This window comes from Somniosus microcephalus, chromosome 10 (genome assembly GCF_052327205.1).
Source record: "Somniosus microcephalus isolate GS21.2 chromosome 10, FLI_Smic_1.0, whole genome shotgun sequence".
NCBI classification, from domain to species: domain Eukaryota; kingdom Metazoa; phylum Chordata; class Chondrichthyes; order Squaliformes; family Somniosidae; genus Somniosus; species Somniosus microcephalus.
The window spans coordinates 225,428,628-225,450,998 of NC_140996.1; the positions used below are offsets into that span (position 1 = coordinate 225,428,628).

The following is a 22,371-nucleotide window of genomic DNA, read 5'->3' on the forward strand; positions in this document are numbered from 1 at the left end:
TCCCTACATGGAGCTGCATTTATATTGGCCATGTTTTAATTTGGATTGCGGGAAACCAGCGCCTGTGATCTAGCTCCTGCCTTTGCACCGCTAAATCCGCCTCTTACCTTGGCTGCAGACTTGTAAACCCGTTTTTTTTCCTGGGTCTGCTGCCAGGTTAAGGGAGACTGATCTAACAACGCAGGCATCTGACGGGTGCTGGTCTGAATTAAAACGACACACTGGTATAAAGGTGTGTGCTTGACTTGCTGGCTGACTTCCTTTCTCCTCTCTTTAGTATTGGAACACGTTCCCCTAGGCCTCTGCTGGTGCTTGTTTTGAGCTGGCCTGAGTGTGTGGCCTGGTGCTCCCTCCTGTTTTCCCAAATCTTGTGTTGCAAAACGCCTGCTCTGTCTTGCGTGGTGGTGCCTCCACTTAGTCTCCCCACACACAATTGAGAGGGAGCGGGGATCAAACCTGCGTACTTAAACCAGGGCACCAGTGAGTGCTGCCACACGCACACATTTAATGTGGTGTTTTGTCAAGCAAAACTGTTTACATTAACCCTTCTGACCAGATTGTATATAACAGTGTGGTTCTCCTAAAACAATGCTGAACTCTGGAGGGTCGGAAATTGGGTTGGTTTTATTTGTGGTTTTTTTTGGCGATGGGGATCTGGAGGCGAACATTTCTGAATATAATAGTTGTGGCGTTTTATTGGTCATCACACAAAGAAAGGACTTGCATTTCTATAGCGCCTTTCACGACCTCCGGGCGTCTCAAAGTGCGTTCCAGCCAATGAGGTACTTTTGAAGTGTAGTCACTGTTGTGGGGAACGTGGCGCAATTTACACACAGCAAGATCCCATGAACAGCAATGCGAACCAGATAATTTGTTGTTAGTGATGTTGGTTGAGAGGCAAATATTGGCCAGAACTCCCCTGCTCTTCTTCGAAATAGTGCCACGGAATCTTTTACATCAACAACAAGCTAGTATTTATATAGCGTCTTCAACGTAGTACAACATCCTAAGGTGCTTCACGGGAGCGTTACCAGACAAAATTTGAAACCGAACCACATATATTAGGGCAGATGAGAGGTAGATTTTAAGGAGCGTCTTAAAGGAGGAAAGAGAGGCGGAGAGGTTTAGGGAGGGAATTCCAGAGCTTGGGGCCCAGGCAACAGAAGGCACGGCCACCAATGGTGGAGCGATTTATAATCAGGGATGCTCAAGAGGCCAGAATTTGAGGAGCGCGGATATCTCGCGGGGTGGGGGGCGGGTTACAGAGATGGGGAGGGGCGAGGCCATGGAGGCATTTGAAAACAAGGTAGAGAATTTTGAAATCGAGGCCCAATGTAGGTCAGCGAGCGCAGGGGTGATGGGTGAACGGGACTTGGTGCGAGTTAGGACTCTCGCAGCAGAGTTTTGGATGACCTCAAGCTTGAATAGAGGTATCGAGTACAAAAGTGTGGAAATTATGATGAACCTGTATAAAACACTGGTTCGGCCCCAACTGGAGTATTTTGTCCAATTCTGGGCACCGCACTTTAGGAAGGATGTGAAGGCCTTGGAGAGGGTGCAGAAAGGATTGACGAGAATGGTTCCAGGGATGAGGGACTTCAGTTACGTTGATAGACTGGAGAAGCTGGGGTTGTTCCCCTTGATTGAGAGGAGATTTGATTGAGGTGTTCAAAATCATGAGGGGTCTGGACAGAGTAGATAGAGAGAAACTGTTCCCATTGGCGGAAGGGTCGAGAACCAGAGGACACAGATTTAAGGTGATTGGCAAAAGCACCAAAGGTGACGTAAGAAAAACTTTTTTACGCAGCGAGTGGTTAAGATCTGGAATGCACTTCCTTGGTAGAGGCAGATTCAATCACGGCTTTCAAAAGGGAGTTGGATAAGTACCTGAAGGAAAGAAATTTGCAGGCCTACGGGGAAAGGGCGAGGGGAGTGGGACTAGCTGAAGTGCTCTTGCAGAGAGCTGGCACGGGCTCAGCGGGCCGAATGGCCGCCTTCCGTGCTGTAACCATTCTATGATTCTATAAATCGATCAAAGGTGGAAGTGACGGTGAACCAGACAGAACAGCCTGTGGTTGCATAAAGCAGGACGGCATGGATAATCCACACGGGAATGGGATACCGCATGAAATGAAACTGTCTATAATAACGAATCAGAATCTGCCTCAATATCGGGTCGATGACGACGACCAGTAGATCCGCTGCTGCCATGGCCACCAGGTAGCGAGTGACACATTTGGAGAGACCGCACTTTCCCCGAGACAGGATCACAATCGTCACTTAGTTAACTGCGAGGAAGGGAAATTATGCAAAAGCAGCAATTTGATGGAATTCGGGGTGAAATCTGCAACTCGTTAGCGACATTCAATGATATAATCTAATTCTATTACCTGTGGAGCTGGATACAGGGTTTATTGTAAGAATAATCGGGAATAGATTATGGAATCAATAAATGAAATGGGGATAAATACAACATGAAAGTAACAGATGTTTGATCAATGAGAGATTAAATGTTCGATCTACCTTTAGCCCAGTAGACAAAAGCAGCGCCTGAGGTGCCAGGGACACACAGGACCAGAACCTCTCAGGAAACCTTAGTGTCCCGGGATTAGTCAGCATTTGGAGCGGTGCAATTCGTTTCTGTGCCTTTGTGTTGGGGAGGGGGAAATCCCGCTTGGATTCCTGATCCTGGTATTATATTTAGAACTGAACATGAATGCAACAGCAAAATATAGGAACTGCAACCTTGGCATGCCATAATTACAGGCAATTGTATTTACAATGTACAGATGCATTATGCAAATGCTAAGTAATAAATACAAGTGCACTGCAGTTCTGAAGCTAACTGGGCTGTAAGAAGTGTTTTGAAGATTGAGTTTTCTGCCCCTTTGTTGAAATACACAAATTGTACCTCATTGAAAGGAAGATTTTTCCAAATAAGATTATAAATAAGAAATGTAAGAATGGTATTGTGTCTGTACCTTTCTACCTAGACACAATTTAGGACTCAGAACTCAGAGATTCAAACATGAAGTGCTTTATTGGAAGGAACGGAAGTTCTGAACAAAGAGAGCTAAACTTAACAGAGAACACCCAACCATTTATCTCCTGTGACAGCGCCACCACAGGTGGGAGGAGAACACAAAATACATAACAAATGGACTCTGAATTAAATCCACCCGAGAGGGCAGACGAGGTCTCGGTTTAACGTCTCGTCGGAAAGACCGCACCTTTCGACAGTGCAGCACTCCCTCAGCACTGCCCTGGGAGTGTCGGCCTAGATTTTGTGCTCAAGTCCCCGGAGTGGGATTTGAACCCCCACGACCTTCTGAAAAAGGATGGTCGTCCTGGAAACCCGAGCACAAACTTGTATGGTTTTGTTTGAACCTGCAGTACAATCGTCGGAGAGATGCGGTACAGGGCATGGTACTTTTTGAATGTGTGCGTTGGTGGTGTGTTACCTTTTTTTTTAAACTCAAGAAATATTAGTACAAGGAATACTTTGTGCACTCGCAAAAGCTGCTTCCACGTTTGTGTAAAATTAATTTTGCCGAGAGATGTTTGCAGTGAATATACGTCTGTGGTGAAAATTTAAATGCACAAACGGGAAAACTTATTTGACTGCTTTGCAGATTTATTTTTTTGCCGGATTTTCTTCAGTTGCTACAATTTTTTAACCACAGCAAATAACTCCCTTGCTGTATTTACCGCTGCGGTCAATATAGGCTAAGCATAGTTGTTCTACCCTCTACCCTGTCGCCATGAAACCACTAAATTCAGGGTACGCTCAAAATAACCCACTGTATAGCAGTGTTATTGAAACATACAAAACGTACACTAAACTTACAAAATTCTTACAGGGCTCGACAGGGTAGATGCAGGGAGGATGTTTCCCCCTGGCTGGGGAGTCTCGAACCAGGGGGCTCACAGTCTCAGAATAAGGGGTCGGCCATTTGGGACTGAGATGAGGAGAAATTTCTTCACTGAGGGTGGTGAATCTTTGGAATTCTCTGCCCCAGAGGGCTGTGGAGGCTCAGTGGTTGAGTATATTCAAGACAGAGATCGATAGATTTTTGAATATTAAGGGAATCCAGGGATATGGGGATAGTGCAGGAAAGTGGAGATGAGGTAGAAGATCAGCCATGATCTTATTGAATGGCGGAGCAGGCTCGAAGGGCCAAATGGCCGACTCCTGCTCCTATTTCTTATGTTGTAAAGAATGTGGCTCATGAGCAGATACAGGCCATGAGATGAACTGATCTTGCTTATTCTCTCTTTTCTTGACCGTTTGCTGCAGTTGCCCTCTGATGCCTTTCCCAACGGACCATCTTCATGTATGAGGCTTAATAGTGCCTGTTGGCAGAATCACAGAAACCCCACAATGCAGATAGAGGCCATTTCGGCCCATCGAGCCTGCACCGACACATATCCCACCCGATTCCCCGTAACCCCACGTATTTAATCCCCCACACTAAGGGTCAATTTATCATAGCCAATCATCCTAACCTGCACATCTTTGGACTGTGGGAGGAAACCGGAGCACCCGGAGAAAACCCACGCAAACACGGGGAGAATGTGCAAACTCCACACAGACAGTCACCCGAGGCCAGATTCGAACCCGGGTCCCTGGCGCTGTGAGGCAACAGTGCTAACCACTATGCCATTGGCATCCCTGCCAAGCTCAGTATTGTGGGAAACCTAGTTCATTCGCCTCCCTGCTGCCCAACCCAGAGGATGCTAATTGTAGCACCCCCACTTCTGCACTGGCTAATATACAATCATACATACAGCGCAGAAGGAGGCCATTCGGCCCATCATGCTAGTGCCGGCTCTCTGAAAGAGCTATCTTGGCATAGAATGCAAAAGCCAGGAAGTTATGCTAAACTTATATAAAACACTAGTTTGGCCGCAGCTGGAGCATTGTGTCCAATTCTGGGCACCGTGCTTTAGGAAGGACGTGAAGGCTTTAGAGAGGGTGCAGAAGCGATTTACTGGAATGATTCCAGGGATGAGGGATTACATTTACGTGGATAGACTAGATAAACTGGGGTTGTTCTCTTTGGAGCAGAGAAGGCTAAGAGGAGATTTGATAGAGGTGTTTGAAATCATGAAAGGAGTAAATAAAGAGAAACTATTTCCAATGGCTGAAGGATCAATAACCAGAGGGCACAGGTTTAAGGTGATTGGCAAAAGAACCAGAGGCGACATGAGGAAAAACTTTCTTACACAACGAGTGGTTAGGATTTGGAATGCGCTGCCTGATAGGGCGGTGGATACAGATTCAATAGTCGCCTTCAAAAGGGAATTGGATAAATACTGGAAGGAGAAAAAATTGCAGGGATACAGGGAAAGAGCGGGGGAGTGGGACTAACTGGATTGCTCTTCGAAGGAGCCGGCGCAGACTCGATGGGCCGAATGGCCTCCTTCTGTGCTGTACTATTCTGTGATTCTATCCAATTAGTCCCACAACCCTGCTCTTTTCCCATAGCACTGCAAATATTTCCATACTATTCCATCACCCTTTCAGGCAGCACGTTCCAGATCATCATAACTTGCTGCTTTTAAAAAATCTCTTCCCCGCCCCCCCCCCCCCCCTTCTCTTCCCCCCCCCCCCCCTGCCGGGTTCTTTTGCCAATCATGTTAAATCTGTGTTATCTGGTTACTGACTCACCCGCCAGAGGAAACAGTTTCTCCTTATTTACTCCAGTGGCTTATTCCATATATACTGAAGGTCAAAGCTGAAGCCTTCTCAATCTGTGTGGCTTAGCTATCAAGGAAGCTCTTTTGACTTTTAATGCACTTCCGAATGATATTGAAGAAACAGAACAAACGTGACTCCCAAAGGGCTTTTTTATAATTTAATATCCTGCTGTCTTTTTCTCATTCATAAGAACCGTACAAAATCTCCAAGCAGGTAGGCTAACAGTAAGTTCACACCCTGAATGTGTGGTGAACATCTAGAGTAAGAATCTGGTCCAAGGTGTTTGTAAAAATATTTATTTATTAACACTCTCCGACCATATTTAACCATTGATTTGCCTAATCTCGAATGGTTGACATTCAGCAGCACTGACTTGCATTTATATAGCGCCTTTAACGTAGCAAAACACCCCAAGGTGCTTCACAGGAGTGTTCTCAGAAAAAAATATTTGACACCGAGCTGGTGACCAAAAAAGCTTGATCAGAGGTAAGTTTTAAGGAGCGTCATAGAAACATAGAAAAATAGGAGCAGAAGTCGGCCATTCGGCCCTTCGAGCCTACTCCGCCATTCAATATGATCATGGCTGATCCTCTATCTCAATACCATATTCCCGCTCTCTCCCCATACCCCTTGATGCCTTTTGTGTCTAGAAATCTATCTATCTCCTTAAATATATTCAGTGACTTGGCCTCCACAGCCTTCTGTGGTAGAGAATTTTCTCCTCATCTCAGTCCTAAATGTCCTACCCCGTATCCTGAGACTGTGACCCCTCAATCTAGACCCCCCCAGCCAGGGGAAACATCCTCCCTGCATCCAGTCTGTCTAGCCCTGTCAGAATTTTATACGTTTCAATGAGATCCCCCCTCATTCTTCTAAACTCTAGTGAATGCAGGCCTAGTCAACCCAATCTCTCCTCATACGACAGTCCTGCCATCCCTGGAAACAGTCTGGTGAACCTTCGCTGCACTCCCTCTATGGCAAGTATATCCTTTCTTGGGTAAGGAGACCAAAACTGCACACAGTACTCCAGGTGTGGTCTCACCAAGGCCCTGTATAACTGTAGTAAGACATCCTTGCTCCTGTACTCAAATCCTCTTGCAATGAAGGCCAACATGCAGGAAGACCTGGACAACATTCAGACTTAGGCTGACCAGTGGCAAGTAACATTCGCACCACACAAGTGCCAGGCAATGACCATCTCCAACAAGCGATACTCTAACCATCTCCCCTTGACATTCAATGGCATTACCATCACTGAATCCCCCACTATCAACATCCTGGGGGTTACCATTGATCAGAAACTGAACTGGACCAGCCATATAAATACTGTGGCTACAAGAGCAGGCCAGAGGCTGGGAATTCTGCGGCGAGTGTCTCACCACCTGACTCCCCAAAGCCTTTCCACCATCTACAAGGCACAAGTCAGGAGTGTGATGGAATACTCTCCACTTGCCTGGATGAGTGCAGCTCCAACAACACTCGAGAAGCTCGACGCCATTCAGGATAAAGCAGCCCGCTTGATTGGCACTCCATCCACCACCTTCAACATTCACTCCCTCCACCACCGGCGCACTGTGGCTGCAGTGTGTACCATCTACAAGATGCACTGCAGCAACTCGCCAAAGCTCCTTCAACAGCACCTTCCAAACCCGCGACCTCTACCACTTAGAAGGACAAGGGCAGCAGACGCATGGGAACATCACCACCTACAAGTTCCCCTCCAAGCCACACACCATCCTGACTTGGACCTGTATCGCCGTTCCTTCACTGTCGCTGGGCCAAAATCCTGGAACTCCCTTCCTAACAGCATAGTGGGTGTACCTACACCATATGGACTGCAGCGGTTCAAGAAGGCGGCTCACCGCCATCTTCTCAAGGGCAGTTAGGGATGGGCACTAAATGCAGGCCTAGCCAGCGATGCCCACATCCCATCAATGAATAAAAAAAAACATACCATTTGCCTTCCTAACTGCTTGCTGCACTGCATGTTTGCTTTCAGTGACTGGTGTACAAGGACACCCAGGTCCCTCTGTACATCAACATTTTCCAATCGATCACTATTTAAATAATACTCTGCCTTTCTGTTTTTCCTACCGAAGTGGATAACTTCACATTTATCCATGTTATACTGCATCTGCCATGTATTTGCCCACTCACTCAACTTGCCTAAATCGCCTTGAAGCCTCTTCACAACTCACAATCCCACCTAGTCTCATTTTAAAGGATGAAAGAGAGGTTTAGAGGGAATTCCAGAGCCTAGACTGCTGAAGGCATGGCCGCCAATGGTGGTGTGAAAGAAGTGGGGTGGGCTGGGGTGGGGGGTGATGTACAAGAGGCCAGAATTGGAGGAACGCCGAGTTTCCGCAGGGTTGTAAGGCTAGAGGAGATTACAGAGATGGGGAGGGGGGCGAGGCCATGGAAGGATTTGAACACAAGGATGAGAATTTTATATTTGAGGCGTTGGTGAGCCGGGAGCCAATGTAAGTCAGCAAACACAAGGGTGATTCACACAAGATTTAAAAAAAAATTTAGTCATGCTGTATAATGAGAAGGGTAGTTTCCTGCCCACTCTGCAAGTCGGGGACAACTGCACTCTGGTCTAATTCAGTGTTATTCTCGGAGGCTAGCTCTAGGGTCCACTCCACTATCTTGTTGGTGCTGAAGGTACAGGACCAGCCAGATGGGCTGCGATGGTCTATTCGGTTATGAACATTCCTATGATCCTATCTGGTTGACAAGTTAAGCGGCTGTATGTAATTCAGTGGAATGAGACTCAGTTTGGATCCTTTTTTTTAAATGATATCTCAGATGAGTTGCGCAGTTCAGCACTTGATCCTGGTTCTCGGGTGATGCTGCGTAACTTGGCCATTAATATTCTTCTGTATTTACCCCCTTTGATCCATATCCTTACCTAACAAAAATCCATCGATCTCGTCCTTGAAAATTTCAACTGACCCAGCATGCACAGCCTTTTGGGAGGAAGACTTCCAGATTTCCACTATCCTTTATGTGGAAAAAGTGCTTCCTGGTTTCACTCCTGAATGGCCTGACGCTACCCCAGAGGGCTGTGAATGCTCAGTCGTTGAGTATATTCAAGACCGAGATCGATAGATTTTCGGATATTATGGGAATAGTACGGGGAGGTGGGGTTGAGGTGGAAGATCAGCCATGATCCAGGCTCGAAGGGCCGAATGGCCTACTCCTGCTCCTATTTCTTATGTTCTTATTATGAAAAGGATCTCTCTCTTAGGCAGTCCCTCGAAACCGAGGATGACTTGCTTCCACATTAAAAATGAGTTCTCAGGTGACTGATGAATCCAATGCGGGACCTACAGTCTCTGTCACAGGTGGGGCAGACGGTGCTTGGGTTGACGTGCGCTGCCTACGCTTGGCTTCCGCTTGCTCCCGGCGAAGAGACTCGAGGTGTTCGGCGCCTTCCCGGATGCTTCTCCTCCACTTTGTGCAGTCTTGGGCCAGGGATTCCCAGGTGTCGGTGGGGATGTTCCACCTTTTCAAGGAGGCTTTGAGGGTGTCCTTGAAGCATTTCCTCTGCCCATCTGGGGCTCTCTTGCCGTGCCGGAGCTCCGAGTAGAGCGCTTGTTTTGGGAGTCTCTTATCGGGCATGTGGACAATATGACCCGTCCATCTGAGCTGATTGAGCGTGGTCAAAGCTTCGAAAAGGATATAGAGACACTGGAGAAAGTGCAAAAAAGATTCACAAGGATTATGAGAACTGAGGGGTATACTTATCAGGGAACACTGAACAGTCTCGGGCTCTTTTCGCTGAAAAGAGGAGGCTGAGGGGGTGACCTAATAGAGGTCTTTAATATTATGAAGGGGTTTGATAGAGTAAATGTAGAGAAGATGTTTCCACTTGTAGGGGCCATAAATATAAGATAGTCCCCAATAAATCCAAAAGGGAATTCAGGAGACATTTCTTTACCCAGAGAGTGGTTAGAATGTGGAACTCGCTACCACAGGGAGTAGTTGAGACGAATAGCATAGATGCATTTAAGGGGAAGCTAGATAGGTACATGAGGGAGAGAGAAAGGAATAGAAGGATATGTTGATGGGGTTAGATGAAGAGGGTTGGGAGGAGGTTCGTGTGGAGCACAAACACCGCCATAGACCAGTTGAGCTATTTCTGTGCTGTAGATTCTATGTCATTTTAATTGTGCCCCCTCATGAGGTTGGTGACTCTTGCACAGTTCCATGGTGCTAGTAGTCCTTTGATACTTCGCTGAAGTGCCTGTCCATGAACGGAATGGTGGGCGCTAAGGCTTCTTGGTCATGGGATGATATCGCTACCAAACCAATTTCTGTTGTTCCTGATAGTAAGTCAGGAGCAGGAACCCTGGCATGATTTTTATTTTCTCCTCTCCTTTAACTGCCAGCCAATTCCTGGGGACATGCAGGCTAATTTTAGTGCCTGATCATTAGCTCGGCAGCCTGAGCCTGGACCTTTCCATTTAGGACAGAGATGAGGAGGAACTTCTTCACCCAGAGAGTGGCGAACCTGTGGAATTCTCTGCCACACAGGGCAGTTGAGGCCAATTCATTAAATATATTCAAGAAGGAGTTAGATATATTTCTTAAGGCTAAAGGGATCAAGGGATATGGGGAGAAAGCAGGGACAGGGTACTGAATTTGGATGATTAGCCATGATCTCATTAAATGGCGGAGCAGGCTCGAGGGGCCGAATGGCCTACTCCTGCTCCTATCTTCTATGTTTCCGACCTGCATGGCTTGCTTGTGGACAGAAAAAATGGCAGTCTGTAGCGGCAATTTTGCGACCGGCGCAGAAATCTATTTCTGGAGGTGGTGCTTCATGGCACCAGAAGGCCTTGGGGATGATGGATCGGTTGAAATTTCCAAGACTGCGATCAATAGATTTTTGTCGGGTAAGGGTATCAAGGGATACGGAGCAAAGGCGGGTAAATGAAGTTAAGGTGCGCATCAGCCGTGATCTAATTGAATGGCGGAACGGGCTTGAGGGGCTGAATGGCCTCCTCCTGTTCGTATGTTCCTACGTTCCAGAGGGACCAGCACGACCTCGCTTATATAACTCACTACTAGAACGGAGCCGGGCTGTCTTGTGCAGCAGTGCTGTAATATAAAAACAACAGTAAATGGGGTGTGGGGGGTTACTGCTCAGGTGAGCTCTCTATGGATATTGGCAGTGTTCCCATCAAGCTGCGCGGCACTCTGGAGACCCCGCGCAAGCCTCTTGCTGGCTTTCCAGTGGAAAAAGCGCACATGCGCGGAGATTTGAATGTGCCCGTTAAAGGGGCAGCGCACCCCAAAAAAAAAAAGTACATTAGACCATGGTTATTGGTAGCTGTTTTTCCAGCTGGTGTGGCAAGATGCATAAACCTAGAGTCACTAAGCCCAACGGGCACAGAAGCTACATTCCAGCAGATGCAATCAGGAAGCTCGCAAATCCACTAATTCTTGATTACATTACACAACTTTCATTTACTGTATGACTGCTTATACATCCGGCTCCTAATCCCGCATGAGTCATCAGTCGGACTAATGAATACTTTTGAATAATAAGACAAAATACAATACAAAGTGTCTTTTTAAAAAAAAAAAAAAATTAGCAGGATTAAAAATCTATTTATAGAATGTTTTTTTCCCTTTCCTCTTCTGAAGGTGCTGATTCATTCTGGGGCACAATTATACTGGTGCCTCACCTCAACGAGCCATTATTCATGTGTCATCCCAGAGAGTGAGCTCTGGCAAGCTGTTCGTAACGGCCACATTTTTATTTATGATAGTGTGATAAAGAAAGACTTGCATTTATACAGCGCCTTTCACAGTCACTGGACGTCCCAAAGCGCTTTACAACCAATGAAGTATTTTTGAAGTGGAGACACTGTAGGAAACGCGGCAGCCAATTTCCGCACAGCAAGATCCCACAAAATGCAATGTGATCATGACCAGATAATCTGTTTTTTTTTTTAGTGATGTTGATTGAGGGGTGACTAATGGCCAGGACACTGGGGAGAACTCCCCTGCTCCTCCTCTTCGAATAGTGCCACGAGATCTTTTGCGTCCACCCGAGAGGGCAGACGGGGCCTCGGTTTAACGTCTCATCCGAAAGACGGCACCTCCGACAGTGCAGTGCTCCCTCAGTACTGCACTGGGAGTGCCAGCCTAGCTTTTTGTGCTCAAGTCCCTGGAGTGGGACTTTGGCTGTAAAGCGCTTTGGAGCGTCATGAACGGTGGCATAGTGGTTAGCACTGTTGCTTCACAGCGCCAGGGACCCGGGTTCGAATCCGGCTTCGGGTGACTGTCTGTGTGGAGTTTGCACATTCTCCCCGTGTTTGCGTGGGTTTCCTCCGGGTGCTCCGGTTTCCTCCCACAGTCCAAAGATGTGCGGGTTAGGTTGATTGGCTATGATAAATTGACCCTTAGTGTTAGGGGGATTAAATACGTGGGGTTACGGGGATAGGGTGGGATATGTGTTGGTGTAGGGGTTACGGGGATCGGGTGGGATATGTGTCGGTGCAGGCTCGATGGGCCGAAATGGCCTCTATCTGCACTGTGGGGTTTCTGTGATTCTGTGAAAGGCGCTATATAAATGCAAGGCTTTTTTTCCTTTCAATTAAAAACAATTATTCTGGATCTTTCTGTGCACTATTTTGAAGTATTTAGCTCGGAATCACTTGTGTAACTGCAGCCAAGTTGAGAGTTGTGTTGGCTGGTCGGGGGCAAGTGCATCCAACATGAATCTGCAACATGCCGGGTTCCTGTGGAGTTAAATATGATGCACTAAATATCTCCGTCTCTCTCAACCTCAACCCCGGCGAGGGCCTCAATAACCTTACCTGAGATGATTTAAAGCATCAAGCTTGAACCAAAATAGTCCTGTTTCATGCTGGTTACTTTTATTCAGTACTGTCTCTGAAATCTGCCAGACATTCAGGAATAGCAGTGTTCTGGAAAAATCAAATGTTTTCTTTGTTAAGGGGAGGGTACGGAGGATAACGCTGAAAGTTGATGCTGCATTTTAAAGGTGCGTTTCCAGATCCATTGTCCGTGTAATGTGTTTTACCTTCACTTTCAGTGCGTCACTTTGAATACCTGAATTCAACACTGGAAAATGGCTAATTTCTTGGAGACTCTTTTTTTTCCACCACTCTTGTTTGGGAAGGCTGGAGTGGAGCTAAAATGATAATGTTCGTAGACATGACTATGGGTCGGTACTGCAGATCTTCAGTGCCTGCAGCAGTGCCTCTTCTATTTAATTGAAAAAAGCATTGTAAACCGACACTTTGGCAGCTTTTCATGACTTCAAGTAATATTTGGTACGCAAGTCCGATGTTGTCATTGGGATTTTCGTAATGCCTAATAGTGGATGCAAGAAATGCCCATACAGTTGGATTATTGTCCTTGCAAGCTTCGGTTGTGTGCGGAGCAAGTACAGGAAACGCTTTGGTATCCGGGACCGGCGTGGTGCCGGTTTATCAAAAAGTCTGGACTACAGAGAGGTACAGTATAGTTAAAAGGTACGAGAGCTCCGTACACAGCAACAAATCCAGGCTTCCCTGTTGCTTAGCAACATGTGCAGGAACTCTGGCCACAGACCAAGCGTCCCTGTTGCTTAGCAACAAGTGCAGGAGGCCCAGTTACACAGCCACAGATCCAAGAACTGCCACTAATCTGAAGTAAAACTTACCTGAACCTACTCCTGAATTTTGCCGGTTAACAGATTTCCGGTTATTTAGGTGCCGGTAAATCGAGAGTTTCCTGTACTGTATTTTGAATTAAATAACACTAGGTGAATTACTGGTTGGATTAATTTGAGATGATGAATTAAGTGCATCACAGAAGGAGCATATTGGCATAACATTTAAGGCTAATTGGTGATCTTTATTTTCCCCTGTATTGGCAGCAATAAGCCTAATGAGCACCATTAGATCACTTGGAACGAACCTCTTTCTGCATTGATGGTAGATGTCAGCTACTCCACAGACGCTGAAGTATCCGCTGTACCATTTGTTACCTCTAGACTTGACTATTCCAGCGCGCGCCTGGCCGTCCTCCCACATTCCACCCTACGTAAACTTGAGGTCACCCAAAACTCGGCTGCCCGTGTCCTAACTCGCACCAAGTCCCGTTCACCCATCTCCCCCTGTGCTCGCTGACCTACATTGGCTCCCGGTTAAGCAACGCTTCGATTTTAAAATTCTCATCCTTATTTTCAAATCCCTCCATGGCCTCGCCCCCGCCCTATCTCTAACCTCCTCCAGCCCTACAACGCCCCGAGATCTCTGCGCTCCTCTAATTCTGGCCTCTTGAACATCCCCGTTTTTAATTGCGTCACCGTTGGTGGCCGTGCCTTAGCAGCCTAGGCCCTAAGCTCTGGAATTCCCTCCCTAAACCTCCCTACCTCGCTCTCCACCTTTTAAGACGCTCCTTAAAACCTACCACTTTGACCAAGCTTTTGGTCCTCTGTCCTGATATCTCCTTAAGTGGCTCGGTGTCAAATGTTGTTTTATAACACTCCTGTGAAGCGCCTTGGGATGTTTTCACTAAGTTAAAGGCGCTATATAAATACTTGGGATGCTTTTCTATATTAAAGACTCTATATAAATGCAAGTAGCTGTTGTTGTTATTGTTGTCATTGAACCAATCCCCTTTTTATAATTATATTGAGAAACCAAGGTGATGGGTTAAGCACTTTCGCAACATGCCACTGAGGTTGAAAAGTGGAAATGAAAATGAGATAAATGAAGATGTTTTCCCCTGGCTGGGGAGTTGAGAACTAGGGGCCACAGTCTCCGAATAAAGGGTCGGCCATTTAGCACTGAGATGAGCAGAATTTTCTTCACTCGATGGGTTGTGAATCTTTGGAATTCTCTACCCCAGAGGGCTGTGGAGGCTCAGTCGTTGAGTATATTCAAGACAGAGATCGATAGATTTTTGAATATTAAGGGAATCAAAGGATATGGGAATAGTGCGGGAAAGTGGAGTTGATGTAGAAGATCAGCCATGATCTTATTGAATGATTATAACACCGGCATCTATCTGACAATGTGGAAAACTGCCCGGGTATGTCATGTCCACAAAAAGCAGGACAAATCCAATCCGGCCAATTACCGCCACATCAGTCTCCTCTCGATCATCAGCAAAGTGATGGAAGTTGTCGTCGACAGTACTATCGAGCAGCACTTACTCACCAATAACCTGCTCACTGATGCACAGTTTGGGTTCTGCTAGGACCACTTGGTTCCAGACCTCATTACAGCCTTGGTCCAAACATGGACAAAAGAGCTGAATTCCAGGGGTGAGGTGAGCATTTGACCAAGTGTGGCATCAAGGAGCCCTAGTAAAACTGAAGTCAATGGGAATCGGGGGGGAAAACTCTCCACTGGCTGGAGTCATACCTAGCACAAAGGAAGATGGTTGTGGTGGTTGAAGGTCAATCATCTCAGCCCCAGGACATCACTGCAGGAGTTCCTCAGGGCATCGTCCTAAGCCCAACCATCTTCAGCTGCTTCATCAATGACCTTCCCTCCATCATAAGGTCAGAAGTGGGGATGTTCGCTGATGACTGCACAGTGTTCAGTGCTATTCGCAACTCTTGAGTCGCAAGGTTATGGGTTCAAGTCCCACTCCAGAGACTTGAGCACAAAAATCTAGGCTGACACTCTAGTGCAGTGCTGAGGTAGCGCTGCACTGTCAAAGGGTGCCGTCTTTCAGATGAGATGTTAAACCGAGGCCCCGTCTGCTCTCAAGTGGTTGGCACTTTTTCGCAGGGGAGTTCTCCCCGGTGCCCTGGCCAATATTTATCTCTCAATCAACATTACTGAAAGGGGATTATCTGGTCATTATCACATTGCTGTTTGTGGGAGCTTGTTGTGCGCAAATTATCTGCCCCGTTTCCTACATTGTAACAGTGACTACAAAAAAACGTACTTCATTGGCTGGCTGTAAAGCGCTTTGGGATGTCCGGTGGTTGTGAAAGGCACTATATAAATGCAAGTCTTTTTAAAGAAATATTACTGTACTAAACTGAGTGATTCCAAAAGTTGTTGAAATATTAGCCAATAATTTATTGTGCAAGTGACATTGGTTATAAACTAGATTTATTATTAATGGCGTTATGATATACAGGACTAGAATTCTGTTTCTGGTATCGGTATGTAGAAAGCTTATGTTTCTTGTACAAGTTTCAGCTTGAAACAAGATCGGGAAAACCTTTTGCCCGAGTTACAAAAACAAGATGCGCTCCCTTTGGAAAGATGAATTGGTGTTTTAACTTTAGGCAGGTTCACAAGGTGCAGTCAGCTGCTCGGAATGGAGCTTACCCTCTTCTACATTGGTGATGCATGTCCACAGCTGCGTAAACACTGCGTCTGTAGCTCGAGATCCTGTCCCTAGGAATCCAGTGTTGATTACATGCTATATACTAACTTTGTATTGTCTCCAGGTTAATGAGGGGGAGGAGATGTTCAAATTATCCTTTGGACAACTCCAAAAGTGCTTACATGCATTATGTCTGTGTGGTATCCTGAATGTCTGTACTTGCCTCTCAAACCCTCAATTTGGTTCCTAATCCGATGCTCAGCTTTTTAAACAATAAAACCATATAGCTTTAGGTGAGAGTCTCTTCCTCACAGTATTTCTTTCCTTGCTTGAAGCTTTAACTGAAGCTGTGGCTCAGTGGGCAGCACTCTCGCCTCTGAGTCAGAAGGTTGTGGGTTCAAGTCCCACTCCAGAGACTTGAGCACAAATCTAGGCTGACACTCCCAGTGCAGTGCTGAGGGAGCGCTGCACTGTTGGAGCTGCTGTCTTTTGGATGAGACGGTAAAAGATCCCATGGTACTATTTTGAAGAAGAGCAGGGGAGTATCCCCAGTGTCCTGGCAAATATTTCTCCTCTCACTCTCTCTGTCTCTCTCTCTCAGGCAGTCCCTTGGAACCGAGGATGACTTGCTTCCACACTAAAAATGAGCTCTCAGGTGACTGATGAGTCCAATGCAGGACCTACAGCCTCTGTCACGGGTGGGGCAGACAGTGGTTGAAGGGGCAGGCAGGTGGGTGGGGTGCTTGGGTTGACTTGCGCTTGGCTTCCGCTTGCTCCTGGCGAAGAGACTTGAGGTGTTCGGCAAATATTTATCCCTCAACCAACATTCCTAAAACCGATTATCTGGTCATCGTCACATTTCTGTTTGTGGGAGCTTGCTGTGTGCAAATTGGCTGCTGCATTTCCGACATTGCAACAGTGACTACACTTAAAGTACCTGAGGTCATGAAAGGTGCTAAAGAAATGCAAGTCTTTCTTTCTTTCTGAGGGAATATTCTGAGAGTCTCTTCAGAAATTGAGTCCAAAATCACAATCGTCTATTTTGCTCTTGTCCCAGTACATCAATGCCCCTGTGAATGAAGGGTGCCTAAACTTCTACGTAATATTCCAAGTGCGGTCCTTATCAATGATTCACACAAGATTGGAATAACTTGTTTTGTTCCATAGTCAAGTGCCCTCGTGGGACCCCAGTACAACGATCAGTTGTTGAAAAATTGATCCACATTCACTGGATACTTGGTCTCGATGAATGATCAGTACTCACACACAAATGCTTTTTCTAATAGGGGCCCTTCGTCATGTATGGTGGGTATTTTATATCTCCTGTTCCAATGTCCTTACATTTATCCATTTTTGACCACAAAACCTGGCATCATTGGCAGATTTAATTGTATTTCCGAAAGTATTGGTTAAAGAGCAGGCCTTGACGAATGTACCTCTGTAGAACTCTTATTAATCATTTCCCTCGCTAGAAATATTTCCATATCTTGTTACCTTCTACTTGCTATTGCCAAGCCGGTTTTCAGTCCGTGGCGCCAAATTCTCATTAATTTTACAAGCCTTAAACTTCTTTACAAGCCTCGCGTGTATAACTTGTCAGATGTGTTCTGAAAATCCACATAATATATCTACTGGAGCGCCCTTAACTATAAATTCTTCTTGGGCAGTCCCTCGAAACCGAGGATGACTTGCTTCCACACTAAAAATGAGTTCTCAGGTGACTGGTGAGTCCAATGCGGGACCTACAGTCTCTGTCGCTGTTGGGGTTGTCCATGAGGGTCCTGACGTTCCAGGTCCCGAACTTCATTTTAAAGGGTGGAAGATGCCTGTGCGTGAATTCTTTTAACGTGAGGTGGCCTTTGCACACCAGCTACCACACGGGCTTGACAGAGCAAGGTCTTGGTCCAATGGCAAGGGGATCCAAGACAATTGGAGACCAGGCTCCCCACCGCACTATTCGAAGAGGAGCAGGGGGAGTTCTCCCCGGCGTCCTGGCCAATAGTTATCCCTCAACCAACATCACTAAAACAAATTATCTGGTCATGATCACATTGCTGTTTGTGGGAGCTTGCTGTGCGCAAATTGTTGTGTCTCTTGCATTGCAAGGGGTTGGTTGTCTTACGAGGAAAGGTTATTGATGTACTCAAAGAATACAAGTAGGTTAGTGAGGCACTCGCTGCGCTGTTGTTTGTAAGTCCATGCTGAGTACTCTATGTGCTTTGTGTCTTTAGGCAAACATTGATGAACTGCCCTGAAAAAATTCATCTATCACAATGTTAGGCTAACTGACCTGTAATTTTTGGGTTCATATCCCGCAACTTTTTTTTAAATATCGGGATAACCATGACTGTTCTCCAATCTCTGGGTATATTGCCTGTGTTTTATGGGCCTCGTGAAAGTATCACCTGTTTTCCTTGACAATTCGAGAGTGAATGCCATCTAGTGTAGATATCCCGTAAGCATTTGATAAAGTACCACTTAATGGACTTATTCGGAAAATAGAAGCACATGGTATTTGAGGGACGGTGGTAACTTTGGTACTCAATTGGCTAAGGGATAAGAGGCAGAGAGTGTAGTGGTGAACATGGGTTTTCTGATTGGAGAGAAGTTTGCAGTGGGGTCCCCCCAGTGGTCGGGATTGGGACAATTGCTTTTCTTGTTACTTTATATATAAATGACCTGGACTTGGGCATAAGGAGTACAATTTCAAAGTTTGCGGATGATACAAACCGTGGCAACATAGTAAATAGTGAGCATGGTAGTAGCAGACTTCAGGAGGACATAGACAGACTGGTGAAATCGGCAGATGCAACTTAATGTAGATAAGTGTGAAGTGATGCACTTTGGGAGGAGCAACATAGAGCAACAGTATAGTCTAAGTGGTAATAACAACAGAAAACGCTGGAAAAACCCAGCAGGCCAGGCAACATCAGTGGAGAGAGAAACCGTTAACGATTCAGGTCGAAACCCTTCTTCAGAACGGAGAAAAAAGCAGGAAACGAGAGGTGAAGAGATATTACCTGTCCTATTACCATCTCGTCTCGCCTTGAATATCTCTTAATGTCTCTTCACCTCTCCCAGACCTTCCCTTTTGTTCTTTCATCCCCTCCCCCATTTCCCAGCCCCACAAACTGGCCTTTTAATCTGTTTCATTTCCTGCTTTTTTTCTCAGTTCTGAAGAAGGGTTTCGACCTGAAACGTTAACTCAGTTTCTCTCTCCACGGATGTTGCCTGGCCTGCTGAGTGTTTCCAGCATTTTCTGCTGTTATTTCGGATTTCCAGCATCCGCAGTATTTTGCTATCGTAATAGTCTAAATGGTACTATTTTGAGGGAAGTGCAAGAGCAGGGGGACCTGGGGGGGGTGGGGGGGGCGGGGTACATAGTCACAAATCTTTGAAGGTGGTAGGGAAAGTTGATGAGGCAGTTAAGGAAGTGTATGGGATGCTTGCCTTTGTATATAGGGGCATTGAATACAAAAACAAGGAAGCCATGCTAAACCTTTACAAATCACCTGTTAGGCCTCAGCTGGAGTTTACCAGGGATGAGGGGCTTCAGTTATATGGAGAGATTGGAAAAGCTGGGGTTGTTCTCCTTCGAGCAGAGAAGGTTACGGGGAGACCTAATGGAGGTATTTAAAGTGACGGGAGGTTTTTGAGAGAGCAAGTAGGGAGAAACTGTTTCCTCTGGCAAGTGGGTCGGTGACCAGAGGTCACAGATTTAAAATAATTGGCAAAAGAGCTAAAACGGAAATGAGGAGACATTTTTTTCCACAGAGGTTTGTTGAGATCTGGAACGCACCATCTGAAAGAGTGGTGGAATCCTAGGAACTTTCAAAAGGCAATTGGATTTGTACTTGAAGAGGACTAATTTGCAGGGATATGGGGAAAAAGCTGGGGTGTGGGACTAAATTTCAAAGAGCCGGCACAGACACGACGGGCCGAACGGCGGCCTCCTGTGCGGTAAGATTCTGATTCTGTAATTCTGGATGTTAAATGTCTTGAATTTTATTCATAACTCTTGCTTTACTGACCTCTACATATATCATAGATTTGTGAGCCAAAAGGACTAGAATGGGAATTTGCCTGGTGAAGGTTGAGGCTGGAGAGGGTGTTTTACCCTGCAGTTGGCCGTGCTGTCCCTGAACTAGAAAAAAGAAAAGACAGCCCTGCATCAAACATGACCTCCAGGATGTCCCAAAGCGCTTTACAGCCAACGAAGTACTTTTTGAAGTGTGGTCACTGTTGTAATGTAGGAAACGCAGCAGCCAATTTGTGCACAGCAAGCTCCCACAAACAGCGATGAGGTAAATGACCAGATAATCTGTTTTAGGTGTTGGTTTGAGGGGTAAATGTTGGCCAGGACACCGGGAGAACTCCCCTGCTCTTCTTCGAATAGTTCCATGGGATCTTTTTATGTCCCACTTGAGAGAGTAGACGGGGCCTCGGTTTAACGTCCCAGCCGAAAGACGGCACCTCTGACAGTGCAGCCCTCCTGCAGTACTGCACTGGGAATGTTGGCCTGCTCATATTCTATACCTTTTCTCTTGTTGCCGCTATTAATTTTACTATGTTGAGATACCGCGGCAAACGTGGGAGTCGAGACCAGAGCTATTGAAAACACAACTGCTTTATTCCAACCACATGACAAACAGGAACTAGAAAAGCCCGCGCATCCACTTAAATACTTCCCAGACAGGAAGTGCTCCTGGCAGCCTGTCCCTGCGGGAAACAAGTTGCTGGAGGCAAGGGCCCCCGGCTGGGGGCTTCTGCTTAGACTGTCTGTGCCGCCGTGAGCGGATTATGTCCAGTGGTGGCGTGTCGCCACAGAGCTCCCCCCAGAATCCGCTTAGGAGGAGTGGACGAGTCGTGACGGTGGTCTAATGGTTCTGCCGCAGCGGCTCTGAGTGGTCGCCGGTCTGGTTGGTTGGGTCGGGCGGTTTGCCGGGGGGACGGCCTCTAGTTGGAGGCTGGGCCACGGGGACCTGTTCCCCTGGTTCTGTGTGTGCTGGTTTGAGCCGGTCGATGGAGACTGTCTCGACCCTGTCGCCGAGTCGCAGCTTGAAGACCTTGTCCCCGGTTTGTAGTACCTCGTACGGACCGTCGTACGGGGGTCGCGGTGCGCGTCGTGTCGCACGAAGACGAAGCGCGCCTGCTGTAAATTTGGCGGGACGTGAGGTGCGAGTTCGCCGTGTCGGTTGACCGGAAGTGGGGTGAACTGCTGAGCGGAAGAGAAAGAGTCGAGCCGCTGCTGTTCGGCCGACCAAGGCTTGGTAGGCTCCGGAAGGAATTCGCCTGGGACGCGCAGCGGTTGTCCGTAGACTAACTCCGCTGCCGAGGACTGGAGGTCTTCCTTGACTGCGGTGCGTAGGCCGAGTAGCACCCACGGTAGGCGGTCAGTCCAGGTACTGTCCTGCAGGCCGGCGCGGAGTGAGGCCTTGAGTGACCTGTGGAAGCGTTCACAAAGTCCGTTGGCCTGCGGGTGGTACGCCGTGGTGCGGTGGAGCGTCACCCCGAGGTTGCGTGCTGTGGCCGTCCAGAGTTCGGAGGTGAACTGGGCGCCTCTGTCGGAGGTTATGTCGGCCGGTACGCCGAACCTCGCAACCCAGGTGTTAACGAACGCCCTGGCGATGTCGGCTGTGGTGGTGGAGGTCAGCGGCACTGCCTCAGGCCAGCGTGTGTAGCGGTCGACCATCGTGAGGAGATAAGTTTGGCCTTGCGATGGCGGCAGGGGACCGACGATGTCGACGTGTACGTGGTCGAAGCGGCGGCTGGGTACCTCAAAGTCTCCCAGGGGTGCTTTGGTGTGCAGCTGTACCTTAGCCCGTTGGCAGGCGAGGCAGGAGGTGGCCCAAGTCCGAACATCTCTGCTGAGGCCGCGCCAGACGAAGCGCTTGGAGAGGAGTTTGACGGATGCGCGGGAACCCGGGTGAGAGAGCCCGTGGAGCGCGTCGAAAACGCGGCGGCGCCAGGTCTCAGGGACGACCGGCCTGGGTTGGCCGAGTGAGACGTCGCACGTGACTGCCGTGGCTTCGGGCCCGTGCGCGACCTTGGCTAGGCGTAGCCCTGGCAGGCTGGTAGCCGCCGAGAGGAGGTCTGGGTCCGTGAGCTGGGCCGCTGCTAGTTGTGCGTAGTCGACCGCGAAGTGATTCGCACAGACGGCGGGACGGGAAAGGCAGTCGGCGACCACGTTGTCTCTACCGGAGACGTGCTGAATGTCCGTAGTAAACTCGGAGACGGCCGCGAGCTGGCGTTGCTGCCTAGCGGACCAGGGTTCGGTGTGCTTGGCCATCGCGTATGTGAGTGGCTTGTGGTCCACATACGCGGTGAAGGGGCGGCCTTCCAGGAGGAACCTG

At 47.6% G+C, this 22,371-nt stretch overlaps 1 protein-coding gene across 5 annotated transcripts in view; it reads left to right on the forward strand.

Annotated features, from left to right (window-relative positions):
- Positions 1-22,371, forward strand: part of pak1 (p21 protein (Cdc42/Rac)-activated kinase 1) — a 235,862-nt gene that overhangs the window by 108,981 nt on the left and 104,510 nt on the right. For 2 of the 5 annotated variants that reach the window (XM_085999663.1, XM_085999666.1), the window contains exon 2: positions 20,067-20,322. The exons of the other annotated variants lie outside the window; for them this stretch is intronic. The gene's annotated coding sequence lies outside the window, so the exon portion shown is untranslated. The remainder of the gene's footprint in view (positions 1-20,066; positions 20,323-22,371) is intronic. 5 annotated transcript variants of the gene reach the window in all.